At 46.1% G+C, this 13181-nt stretch overlaps 1 protein-coding gene across 1 annotated transcript in view; it reads right to left on the bottom strand.

Annotated features, from left to right (window-relative positions):
• SLC9A9 (solute carrier family 9 member A9) overlaps positions 1–13181 on the bottom strand; it is a 414412-nt gene that overhangs the window by 321506 nt on the left and 79725 nt on the right. The gene's annotated exons all lie outside the window — the stretch shown is intronic.

A 13181-nucleotide genomic window follows, 5' to 3' on the forward strand; every position in this document is an offset into this window, starting at 1 on the left:
AAAAGCCCAACAAATGGACAGACACTTAGTGCCCCAAGTACAGTCAGCCAAGTTATGTTTTAAAATCGTGTGCTATATCCTTGCCAGTTTCGTACAAAGCATTTTGCAAGAGAAATAATGAAAAATATAATTTAGCTGTGTTTGAACTAATTCTTAATGAAGTTCACTTAATGATAGGTACTGTAGTTAATGACCTTATTTTTCTATGCACTTACAAAGATCTATTACAAATACTGAGTTTTTTATACTGCCTTCAGACATATAGATGATACACAGGGAGGTCTATGACAGCTGTACTGTATCCAGGTAGAAGTGTTAATATTCTCCTCTTAAAGGAGAAAAGATGTCAAAGAATAATTCAATTTTGGTTAGTTTCAGTCATTGTGTCCACTATGAACAGCATGTGGCTAACAGCTATATTTTTTGAAGCTCAGCAGGGGACCAAGAACAAAATGGGCAAGACTACAAATTCCAACATTAGTTAAGGCACTTAACTGAGTTAAGTACCAAATTTTCATTAAATTCCAACTTTAAGTGGATTTTCTCCTTTTTTTGGTAGCTCTGAAAATTGAGGGCTGAAGTACCATCTTACCACTTGAGATAGACAAGATGGAGGAACATTGGTGGATCCTCATAGCAACCTTGGACCCTTATAAAGACTTTGGTATCTAGCTCTATCCAGTCAGCCTGGAAAACATTGAACCAGCAAGGATTTATAATGTTTGGATTGCATGAGAGGAGATAGCAAAGGCCAGAAAGGCAGTATTTAAACAATACTGATAATACTAAATTTAGCTAAAGAGTTTGCAAATAATTTACACTTATTTCTTTAAAATCCTTAATTGTGCTGTGCTGATACCTTTAGATATTAAGTACAAGCAAATCAGTACTGTGAGGGATATATTTTATAAAAAGTATGAATGACATTGAGGACAAGTCAGTTCAAACCAGCCTTCATTACATTAAGTTATTGAACTATTCATCTGCGTGCACGTTAAAACCTTCCTCTGGTGGAGTTTTAATGACATGTATGGAGGTACAATAAATACAGCTTAGTATCTAACTTTTTATTAAAAGAAAAATAGGAAACAGTGATCATTTCATCTTTAATTTATTTTCTCTTTTGACTTCATGATGTATATTTGTGATCATTAATCACATCATGTAATTTTCTGTGTGTTTTAGGGGACTGTATCCCTGCTTATGGTTTAAAAGAGACTGTTGTGATATTGGTAAAAGGCTTGATTCTGCTCTTTTTAAAGTCCATTAGAGCTTTGTGAGACACTATAGTGTGAAGAGGATCAAGTCCAAACTAATAATAGTGCTCAGTTATAAGCAGTATATTTTTAATGAAGGTCATATATTAATGAAGGTTAGTTCTTAATACGTTTATCCATAAAAGTGTAAGATAATATAATTGTTGGGTAAAGGCATTTTAAAGAACATTTAAATAAAACTAGTTTCATTCTAATTTCAATTATTGTTTTTTAGCTACCTCAACATTCAGCTTTCTTGTCATCTGCTTCACCTTATAAAATGTTAACAAGATAAATAAAAATCGAGAGCACTGTTCTCAGCTGGTATAAATTGTCATGGCCCTGGACTTTTGATAGATTTCAACTGAAATCAGAAAGGGTTATGGCAGTTTACACTAGCTGAAAAATCTGTCTCCAGGAAAATAATTCACGCAATTTCAGGACAACAGAGAAAAAATAAAAATAAAAATGTGTGCTTAGCTTCTTTTTATTGTACTGCTCTACTACACAATAAACTAGACTCTCATCTCTGTTAAGCAAATTTGACCACAGAATATCTTTACTTAAATCTAATACCAATGATACATAAGAATATTTTTGTCAGATTTTGAACTTGGTGTAAGATTCTGAACTCCCTGGCTGACTGGGGTGCAGTGTGCCTTGAGATGGGGGAACATGCAGCTCTGGACTGGCTGCTCCCTTGGCTCCACATGCCTCAACATGGAGGCATGTTGACTCGTTGTCTTGAGGCACACTGCACCCCAGCCAGCCACAGACCCGTGGAGCACATTCCACTCCCTGGCTGACTAGGGTGCAGGGTGGTCAGTGTGGGGGGTCCACAGCATGCAGAGCCAAGGCAACAGGCAGCCCTGGGTTTCCTGTTCCCCCATCTCTGTGCACTGCATTATCCTGGTGCACTGCATTTTAACATGCTTTGCACCACTTTTTTAAAGGTTTTTTTTGCCCCAGTGTTGCAAATTATCAGTGCAGGGCACAGTTTAGCATGCAACATGTGTGGTTTGTGGCACCGCAAACTGCACATGTCTGCACATCTGGATCTGGCCACGAGGTTCAATAAGGACAAATGTGAAGTCCTTTACTTAGGATGGAACAATCCCATGAATCAGTACAGGCTGAGGACTGACTGGCTAAGCAGCAGCTCTGCAGAAAAGGACCTATGGGTTATAGCAGACAATAAGCTGAATATGAGCCAACAGTGTGCCCGTGTTGTGAAGAAAGATAATGGCATACAGGACAGAATTAGTAGGAGCACTGCCAGCAGATCAAGAGAAGTGATTCTTCCCTTCTATTTGCACTGGTGAGGCTATATGTGGAGCATTGTGTCCAGTTTTGGGCCTCCCGCTACAGAAAGGATGTGGACAAATAGGAGGAAGTCCAGTGAAGGGTGACAAAATGGTTAGAGGGCTGGGGCACATGACTTCTGTGGAGAGGCTGAGGGAACTGGGCTTATTTAGTTTGGAAAAGAGAAGACTAAGAGGGGATTTAATAGCAGTCTTCAACTATCTGAAGAGTGGTTCGAAAGAGGATGGAGCTAGACTGTTCTTAGTGGTGGCAGATGACAACAAGGAGCAATGATTTCAATTTGCAACAAGGGAAGTTTAGGTTAGATATTAGGAAAACCTCTCTCACTAGGAGGGTAGTAAAGCACTGGAACAGGTTACCCAGAGAGGTTTTGGAAACGCCATCCTTGGATGTTTTTAAGGCCCAGCTAGACAAAGCTTTGGCTGGGATGATTTAATTAGGAATCATGGGTGTCTGGTGCCTCCTGACTTGTGTAGGGGCAGGTGCCCCTCCTGACACCAGTCAGTGACGGGGGGGGCGTCCTCCCACGGCCATAAAAACGGCTGGAAGTGGGTAAAAGTGGCCGGAAGCTTTTCCTGGTGGCCCTGCTCCCTGGCTGGCACTCACAGTGGGGGCACTGGTGCTCCTGCCTGTCCCCCTGCCCACCGGCTAAACAGGGAGTGTGGCCAGACAGGGGGTGCACCGGTGCTCTCAGGGGTGCACTACTGTACACTCCCTATGTGTTGCCCCTGTTGGGAATGTTCCTGTTTTGAGCAGGGGGGTTGTACTAAATGACCTCCTGAGGTCCTGTCCAATCCTAATTTTCTATAATTCTATGATACCTATGTACCACAAATAAAAGTTGGATCTGGCTAGATATCCAAGTTTCCAAACACAGTGATACTGGAATACCATACAGTACTGTACATCAGAAGTGTTCTTTAATGGAAATCCAATGAGGAAAGCATACCCCTGAGACAGCTACTCATTAATCCTTAGGAAATGCCTTCACTAAGGTTGCATTGCCATTATAACATGAAATTGAAAAAAAAATAGTCTTATTGATTTTTATGGGTGATATCCTGTATATGAAAACGGCAATTCTGGAGGATTCACATCCCCCTGTATTTTAGCAAGCCAAATTGCTTTAATTATCTTCAACAATCCATTTAGTGTATTATGTGTTTGATAAACAGCATTATTAAAATACCGGCTACAAAGCTGTAAATGTAAATAAATCTTGATGGCAGTTATTTTCAGTTTCTTCCAGACTGCTTACACCCCATGAGGCTGTTTTCAGATCAAAGCACAGTCCAAGAGAAAAACAACAGAAGCTGTGTGTTTGTTTAGTAGAAGGATAGTCCTGTCTCCCCTGCCCTTATTTCTGGGTATCAAGTCATCTGCAGTACTGATGTCTGAGGCTACATTTTTTTAAATGAACAACAAGGTGGGGACAACAAGGCCCCTACCTGTGACTGAAGGTTCCCTAACAATTGAATAAGTATTTATTCCAAAATTACTTCTTAAGCACATCCATTTATATTTTGTGAGGCATTTGTAGGGCCCCATCATTACAGTATGTGGGCACTTTATAATAATTTAATGTTTTCATCCTTGCAACACCCTCCCCCATCTGTGAAGTAGGGAAGTGTTGTTATTCTGTGCCAGAGAAAGACTTGGATCTAAACCTACAAAAGGACTTGGGTGCCGTAAATCCAGGATTTAAATCCTCCTCAGCACCCCTGCTCAATCACTACATACTTAGTACTGCACATTTAGCACCACATACCAGCCACTATATACTTAAATTTCTACCAGTAAAATCCCCTATAGTGTTAAACGGCTTATTTTGATGAGGCCCAGAACCACCTACGTTCGGGCAGTTTTGAGGATGTAGGCACTTAACTCATGCCTAAGGCCCATTGGAGTTTATACACCATGCATGCTCCTACATATCTAATAGGCTAAGTCTGAGAATGCATATTGGTTTGGGTCTCTCAAAAATCATAGCAGGAGATGGTAAAGGCAGCAGTCTCCTAAGAACCAATGGTACGGTCAGTTGGACCACTAATCCTTGAGGTAAGATACCTAAGTTCAAATCCAGTCTCTGCCTGAGAAGGTACATGTATTCATATTGCCTATGTTCAACGTGTGCTTCAACAAACAGGTTGTAGGATATTTTGAGCTTTTGCAATCCCTCCTGATGAAACTTTTTCTTTGTATGCCACAGATTATGGGCAGCTGAACATATATATATATATATGAGTAAAAGGTGGTGTGTATTAGGGTGGGGATATTAAAGGCATGCATCAGCTGTTTCAAAGTATCTTTTTATATTTTCCTGCCCTGTGTGGCTTACTAAAGAATAGGTGTAAATACACAAAACTGTCACCACAGAGCAACTAATGCAAGCTAAGTTTCCCCCCAACCCCCACCCTTACAAACACTTTTTTATATGGTATGCAACAGAACTGAACCAATGAAGGGTTATGAAGAGAAGGGAGAAACTGTCAACATGATAGGTCAGGCAAATGAACTTTGGTGGGCAATAGTCTCCACCAACAGGACAAGTTATGCCCTCCATCAAATCTTTTAGTTAGACTCCTGATGGTCATTATCATCTCTGTCTCCACTCTCATCCAGTTTCCTGTCTTAGTGAATTCTTTGATAAGCAAGGAAACCATACTTCCTGTGTCAAATGAAAGAGTGATTTAATGCTGTTGCCAGGTAGAGGATGGTATCACATAAGCTAGGGACAGACATTCAAAAAGCCTAAGCCTGAATTGATTCAATCTTTGCAGGTTAGTCTAAGCTGCACAGCTTAAACTGATTAATAACTGGACAGACATTCTCTGTTAAACCAGGAAATGCAGCCACATGCCTGCAGTAGCTCAAGACAGAACCCGGGGGGGTGCCAGAGCATGCCTGTCAGTCACTGCCAAAGAGGAGGGAAGAGAGACACCCTCCAAGGCACTTACCCCTCCCTGCTGGAGCAGAGGGGGTGTGGCCAGGCACCAGCCAGGGCTAGCACAACACATGGGATGCCAGTCAACAGTCTGGAGGGGCAGGGGCAGCTGCTGCCAGACTGAGGAGTGGGGATGAGGAAACAGTCCTTTCTCTGAAGTAAGCATGTATTGAACACAGCAATTTGCAAAGCATACAACAGGGAACACCCAAAAATCTTCATGTAAGCTATGATACAGACCAATAAAAAACAGTATACACAACTTAGTCTAACTTAAAATGTAAACCAGGAAGACAAGAATTAGTCTTACTAATCCTGAGGGCAGAATGTCTCTTTAGAGCCAGGGGTGTATTTGGTAGCTGTGTTGGTCTGAGACAAAAAGACATACAAAAAACTAGAACTCTTGGTTCCAAAATCATACCTTTTATTAGACCAACTGGAAAATGGTAAGAAAACTGTTCTTTTTTGCAAGCTTTTGGGATCAAAGTCCTTCGTCAGGCTCTGGGAAAAGTGTAGATGGTACAAGATGGTAAAAAGTCTGCATAGGTAGGAAATAAACTTCATTTTTGCACAGAGGGAGCTGAAGATGGAAGGCTGTCCCTCTGGGTCCATGACAGTGTCTTTGTGAGCTGTGTTGAGTAGCTCTTTGATGTGTTGATCGGGTAGAATTCCTTCCCTGGAGGTGTCAGATGGCAGGCAGGGAGGTAAAAAAGCTTGCAGAAAAGGACAATTTTCTTGCCATTTTCCAGTTGGTCTAATAAAAGGTATCATTTTGGAATCAAGAGTTCTAGTTTTTTGTATGTCCTTAGAGTCAGGCATTCAGAAAGGCTTTGTTTAGGTATGTAGCTCTCTGCATTCTTTGGTGAAGCTGTCTGCAACTTTTTTTAACTACATCTCCAACATGTGTGATGATTGTCAGGTCTTTGCCAACACTTCCCACCTCTCAGTCCGGTCCTGCAGGTCTTAGCTCTGTGCTCACAAGTGCAGCGCTTGGATCTGCACTCAGAGGTCTAGCTTGCCTCTGTCACCGCTGCCCCCTGGGACTTGCTGTGGAATTAATCCCCCCCTAAACTTCAGAGACTGCAGACAAACCCCCTGGAGGTTCCGGGGGATAGAGGGGACAGAGGGAGGAATTAACTCCATCCCTGTTTGACTGCAGGCAAGCCATGGAGGTGTGGCTGGGGCTGACAAACAGCAAATGCAGTCCCCAGGGTTTGCCTGTGGAGTGGGGGAGGGGTGGTGAAGAGGGGACAATTCTTTCAGAGTAAAAATCTACTCAAATGGGGCAGTCATGATATAAAATGTTTTGCTGACATTGCTTAAAATAGGTGGACCAGATCCTCTGCTAGAGTAAAATGGCTCTTAGTATTTAGAGGGTGGAAAAACCTAAAACATCTCTGACTATATGCAAAAGAAAAGAATATTCCCAAACTGGTATTGTAATTCAGAAATTGTCTTTTTCTTGATAAGTAGCCACATGATACAAGCTGCAAGAAAAATTAATTAAATGTAAGGAAAGCAACCCTTAATTTAAAATCACCGGGGATGTAATTAAAGTTTAATAGAAATTCCTGCTTCTAAATAAAGATCTATAACATGCACATAGTACACTTAAGTACAGACAACCACGGTGTTTCTTTTTTGAATTTTTGATACAATAAAAACTGCATTTACAGTGAGATTCAATGGATCTACACATTGATGATTAACAAAAATGGAGAAACAGCAATAGCTGACACACAATAATCATTTTCAGATTTAAACTGTTTGTATGTTTGTTCTGTGTGGCAGGGATGAGATCTGTAATTCAAGTCACTTACCAGTGCATTTCCTAATCTACAGATAGTTTTTCCCCCATAAAGAATTTCTTACAACTAGATACGATTATCTTTTTGCCTGCAGACATTTAAAGGCGGCTATGGATTGAAAGCATACAAGAAAAAGGTGGAAAAAAAGAAGAGTTGCATTTATTTCTTTTCACAGTAAATAGCAATATTGGCAAACCAACAATGGAAAAAGCACCTGAAAGATTTTATTCCTTTTAGTGCATCAGGTTACTTAGTGATTGACTGACTGACATCACAATACTGATAAAAAGAAATCAGTAGTCAGAATTAATATCACAAAATGTAAATAGCAAAAATGAAAATAAGATATTCACTCTCTTGCCCTGATCCTTTCAACCCTATCACTATAAACTTAAACCTTTTCTATTTACAAATTACTTGCTTTGGTTATGACTCAGTATTTCTAGTGTGTTCTTTTTGTCATTGTTCAAGTCAGGTTTGGCACCAGGAAATGTATTTTCATGAGCTTTCCTTTTAATAAATTGTTTTCTAGATAATAAAAAATAAATTCCCTGAAATGCTTCAGACAACAAAAACCTGATAATGCACTTACTCTGAAATATTCCTTACAAATCCCATATGTAGAGAACCCTGTTAACTATACAAATATCTGGGAGAAGAGAAAATAATGCGTTTTTAGAGTGTGGCAGACAAGGTTCTTTGGGTAAATGTGATCATTTTTTAGACCAACTAAATAATTGGAAAAATTGTTCTTTGCAAGCTTTTGGGCATAAACACTCTTCTTCAGGGAGTGTCATTTAGAGTTTTTAGAGTGTGTTCTTTTCTATTCAAGATTACTCAAAGCGTTGTGCAAATCAGAAGCGTTCAATAGCTGAGCAGCAGGATTCCTCATATGATTTCAGAATTCACAGACTAACAAATGACCAGTTCTGAACACAAGTGTCATGGAGCATGAGTGGTCTTTGCATGAGGCAGATGATGTAGAAACACTGAGCACCGATGTGGAGCAAACATTTGTTCAACGTTCTCCACAGGAGCAAGGAAAAGTTCTGCCTCCAGGATTCCCCTCTCACTACTTCCAACAACCACAAGGAAAGAACAGATGCACCCTTCTTTCCCATGAGCCAGAAGTAGGTGTGGAGTGGAAAATAAATAGCCTTCTCTCCTAGCAGCAAGATCAAGGATCAAGTTAGAAAGAAGGAAAAGAAAGGTTACTTATCAGTAACTGTTGTGCTCCAGGTATAATTGGTTTGTATTTTTACATTCTGACATGTACCTGCTCAAGGTGCTGCTGGAACTTTCTGGAAAAATGATTACTTGCACTGGAGAATCAGCCCTTCCCTTTATGCTCAAATTGGGAGGCATGATTGCAGTACATCTAAACATACCTTGGGTAGCTCTAGTCTGTCTAGATCAGGTACCAACAGCAGTCTAGCCATGGTAACATAGGCTCAACAAGCTTACCCTAAACCAGGGGTGTCCAACCTTTTTGAATGTGGGGCCACATCATGAACTTTTTATCACCCAGTGGGCCGGCGAGCCATATTCAAAGACCTCACAGGCAGTAGTATCACATCACCCCCCAAAAATGAAAGTACAGTGTTTACTCCCATTTCCCGTCTCAGCACCTTGGGCCTCAGAAAACAGCTTGGAGGGCCACATGGCGGCCTGCAGGCCGTATGTTGGACAAGCCTGCCCTAAACATTTACTTGATGGCTGAAACTCATGTTGCTGCATCCTCACTGAACCACTGAAAGCTGAACTAACACTAGTTTGGGTATGCCTGCATGGGTGTGAGAGGAGGTAAAAATAGCAGCTGCAGCACTGCTAACCCAGTTGCCATTAGCAGTGCCATCCTGGGTGCAGAAATGCCTAGGTATGCCTTTGATGCTCACTGCATTCCTTGTACAAGGTACTTGCCTATTAAAGAATTGGACTTTGATTATGGATATGCTTTTATGAGTTTACAGATATGGATTATGGATATGCAATCTCTGAGTTTTTGGAGGTTCATCCATCATTACAGAAACTTGCTGGAGTTTTACTTAAGAAAAATGAGCAACTGTTACACTTCAGAAAGAACTACCTTGATTATCCCATTGTGGCATGTATGACAATGGAAAGTGTCATTTGTAATATACAAGTGCTTTGGACTACTGCAGCTATACTTTATTACTTTAAAAAAGGAAAATACCTAACCCCGCCTTGATATCTCAAGCTGTTCAGGCCCAGAAGCACAGGGACAGCTGTGCAGAAGCCTGGAGAGCTGTTGCAGGAACCCCAATGGCCTTGTCGCTGATGCCATATGCTGCTACCCGGAGCCCCAACTGGTCACACGAGGAGACTGGCAACCTTGTGGCACTGTGGAGTTAGGCGAAGGTGCAGCAGCAGTTTGCACAGGGCAGGCACTCCAACGCCCATCACTACACAGGGCTGTCAGGCCGGATGCGGGAGTGCAGGCATGACTGGTTGGTGTGGTGGTGCCGTATAAAGGTGGGCACAGTGGGCCACGATCACCATCCACAGCTGTTGGTCGGGGAGTGCCTGCAAGTCCATGCTCTTTATGCAGCAGCTGTACACCATCCTTTTGTCCTGGGACCCAGGTTGCATCCATGCTCAGTTCAGCAGCATGAGCACCAGGGGAGGGCCCTTGGGGTGCTAGCACCCCATGCAACTGAGCTCCCCAGTCTCCACCAGCAGCTCAGGGAGCCCAGGCCAGCACCTGCCCTGACAGCCCCACAGCCTCAGTGCCAGCCACAAGGCACAGCTGGCCATGTCACTGCCAGCTGCCAGCAGTGCCAGCTCCTCTCCGGGGAGGGAGGGAGGACCCTAGCTAGGCACCTGCATGCTGTGCTCTGCTGTCTGACAAGTCCACCAGGAGTTGCATGGCATCGCTGCCAGCCAAGACCAGCTGGAGCCACCAGATATGCCAGCCCTGCTCACATGGTAAGCCCCACACTGGGGTGAGGGCCCTCCCCTCCCCACCACAGCTCCTGCCCCCAGCCCCAGCTCAGCCACACTCCCCTGGCCCCTGAGTTCCCCCTTTCCACAGCATGCAGGGAGGTGGGAAGAATAAAGTTTTGCACTGAGCAGCCCATGCCCATGCAGTTAGGTGGGCGTGGGCCTCACACACTGAGGAATGACTCAATGCTGGCAGCAATGTCCTCCTTGGCTGTGGAGGGCAGGGATATGTAGTGCAGCCACAGGTAGCTCTCCAGGTGGTGACAGAGGTTGCAGGGCAACCTGGGTTTGCCCCCCACACCACTGAAGCTCCAGGTCCAATGCCAGGTGTGCAGGTTCACCCAGGGCACCATGGTAATCATCATCATCAGGGAATAGTGGGTTGGGCACCCCTTGGGCCACACAAACAGCTTCTTGTGCAGTGCTCAGGAGATGTGCAGCAGGGGCATGCTTGGGGCGCAGCACCGGTATAGGGTAGGGATGGCCCTGGGGTGCCTTCCCAGAGAGGCCTCCCATGGGGAGGGCAGGGGTGCAGGCAGCTCTTCATCCCTATTACTAGGAACTACTTCACAGTTAGGGCGGCTAGGATCTGGAACCAACTTCCAAGGGAAGTGGTGCTGGCTCCTACCCTGGGGGTCTTTAAGAAGCAGCTCGATGCTTACCTGGCTGGGGTCACTTGAGCCCAGTTTCCCTCCTGCCCAGGCAGGCGGTTGAACTTGAAGATCTACAAGGTCCCTTTCAACCCTACTTCTATGATTCTATGATTCTATGATGCCAGTCATCTGGGAGCCCCATACCTGGGTACCATGGGCTGGGTAGCAGCACAGGAGACTGGTGGGCCTGCAGGAGGAAAAGTGGGGGTAGTAGGGCCTGGTGCTTCAAGGAGTCTGGCCTGTCCCAGCCTGGGAATGGGGCAGGGGAGGCTGGCTTCCTGTAACCAGCACCCTGTGGCCTGCCAGCCCCTTGGGAGCGAGCAGGCATGGGGCGCTTGACCAGTGGCCATCTGGGCCTAGGCCTGCCTGGCTAAAAAATGTTGCAAACTCTCACAAACAGATTTTTTCTCATGGCTCTGCAGGCCCTACAGCTGCACATGGGGGAAAAGGCTGCAGTTGGCAGCCAGGATGAGGCTTCAAGGTTACCACTGCCCACAGCTGGCATCCTGATGATGTGCCAGCTCTGCAGGAGAAGGACCTAGAATCGGAACCTTCTCCTGGACCAGCTGGTGACAACCATAGGGGACTGGCAGGCAGTTGCACAGACATGGTAGGTGGAGGACATTGCCTGGGTGGACTGGGAGTTCAGGGCACAGTTCCTGGCCCTGAAGTGTGAGTGCGTGGAGGCCCTGTGGGAGCAAGGAGTGGTCATGGCCAGGGCAGTGTAGGACACGGAGGAGGACCGCCAGGTGCTGGGCACCATCCTGGTCCTAGCGATGACCTCCATGCCATCTGCTGCCCTGTCCCCAACCCTAGCACTGCTTGGGCCCTGGCAACCACCTGCTGCCCAGCAGCAGGCCCTCTTGTGGGCCTGGGGGGAGGTCCAGTGCCACCTCCACCAGCCACAAGCCCCTGCCCCACCCCCTGCCCTGGGTCCCCTGCCACCCAGCACCTGACCTGGAACCAGCACCGCTGCTCACTTCAGCTCCATGCAAGTGCAGAGCCAAAGGTACCTGCAGTGGGGCCAAGACTGGCCAGGAGGGGCCAGTTCTGGCTCTGCTGGCCCTGGCCACCAGTAGCCAGAGGGGGAGCTAGGGGACCAGTGGCTGCCATAGTCACTGGGTGAGCCTCCTTCCTGCTGGATTCACCATGGAGTGCATACCCATGGGGGCACAGCCAGAGGCTGGGATGCTGGCTGCCTGTCCCCAAGGTCTGCCTCCTAGGTGCCTCCACCCCATGGCTACCCAACCCAGGCGGGCAAACATACAAACCACGTTGTAAATAGTTTGCATGGGGAAGAGGTTGTTTTATTGTTGGTGGATAGGTTGGGTGGTGGAGGGGCTCTGGTGTTGGAGAGGGAGCGGGGGGATTCTGCTTGTTGTGAGAGCAATAAAGTCTTTTTCTAAGAACTGTCAGCAGTGAGTGAGGTGCTGGGGGTGGGTGGGGGTCCATGGGTAGCTGGCCAAGTGGGCTACAGTGCAAAGTGCAGGAAAAGGTGGTCAACCAGTGCCTCTTGCACCTGGTGCCTTGGCCCTCAGTGGTGGGTGTCTGGCTCTCCCGGGGCCTTGGTGGGGGCAGGGGCACTGCTGTCACTGCTGCCACAGCAGGTGTTCTAGCTGCCAGGTGTCTTCCAACTGTTGCACCTCCTCTGCCCAGGCCTTGTGGAAGAGCTCCTCCTGGGCCTTGCAGAAGTTATGCAGCATTCAGGCTGCGACAGTGGCCTGGGGGGATGTCCTTGGTGACCTCAAGGTGGACGGTGAGGGTGTGCTAACATACCTTCAGGCAACTGAAGGTACACTCCACTGTTGCATGGGTCCGGCCCAGCCACCAGTTGAAGTGGGTCTGGCGGGCTCCCCCTGGCCAGTGTAGGGCTGCATGAGCAAGGGCAGAAGTGTGTACGTGGGCTCCTGATGAAGAGGGGCAGGACCATCACAGTGCCCATCTGGAGGTCCAGCAACCCCAGCGTAAAGCTTCTGCTCTGCACCAGGGCTGGCAGGGCAGAGTTCCAAAACACATGGGTGTCATGGGCACTGCTTGGCCAGCTGGCACTCACATTGGTGAAGGTGCTGCAGTGGTTGATGATGATTTGGAGCACAATGGAGTAAAGGCCCTTCGGCTGTGGTAGGGGTGGTTACTGTGTGGTGGGCAGCCATTCATAGGGTGGCGTGGTGGAGTGGTGGTGGCCCTGGGACAGTATAGTGGAGCCAGGCAGGTGGTCACTGTAAATGGGGGAGTT

The sequence above is a fragment of the Alligator mississippiensis genome, chromosome 7 (genome assembly GCF_030867095.1).
Source record: "Alligator mississippiensis isolate rAllMis1 chromosome 7, rAllMis1, whole genome shotgun sequence".
NCBI classification, from domain to species: domain Eukaryota; kingdom Metazoa; phylum Chordata; order Crocodylia; family Alligatoridae; genus Alligator; species Alligator mississippiensis.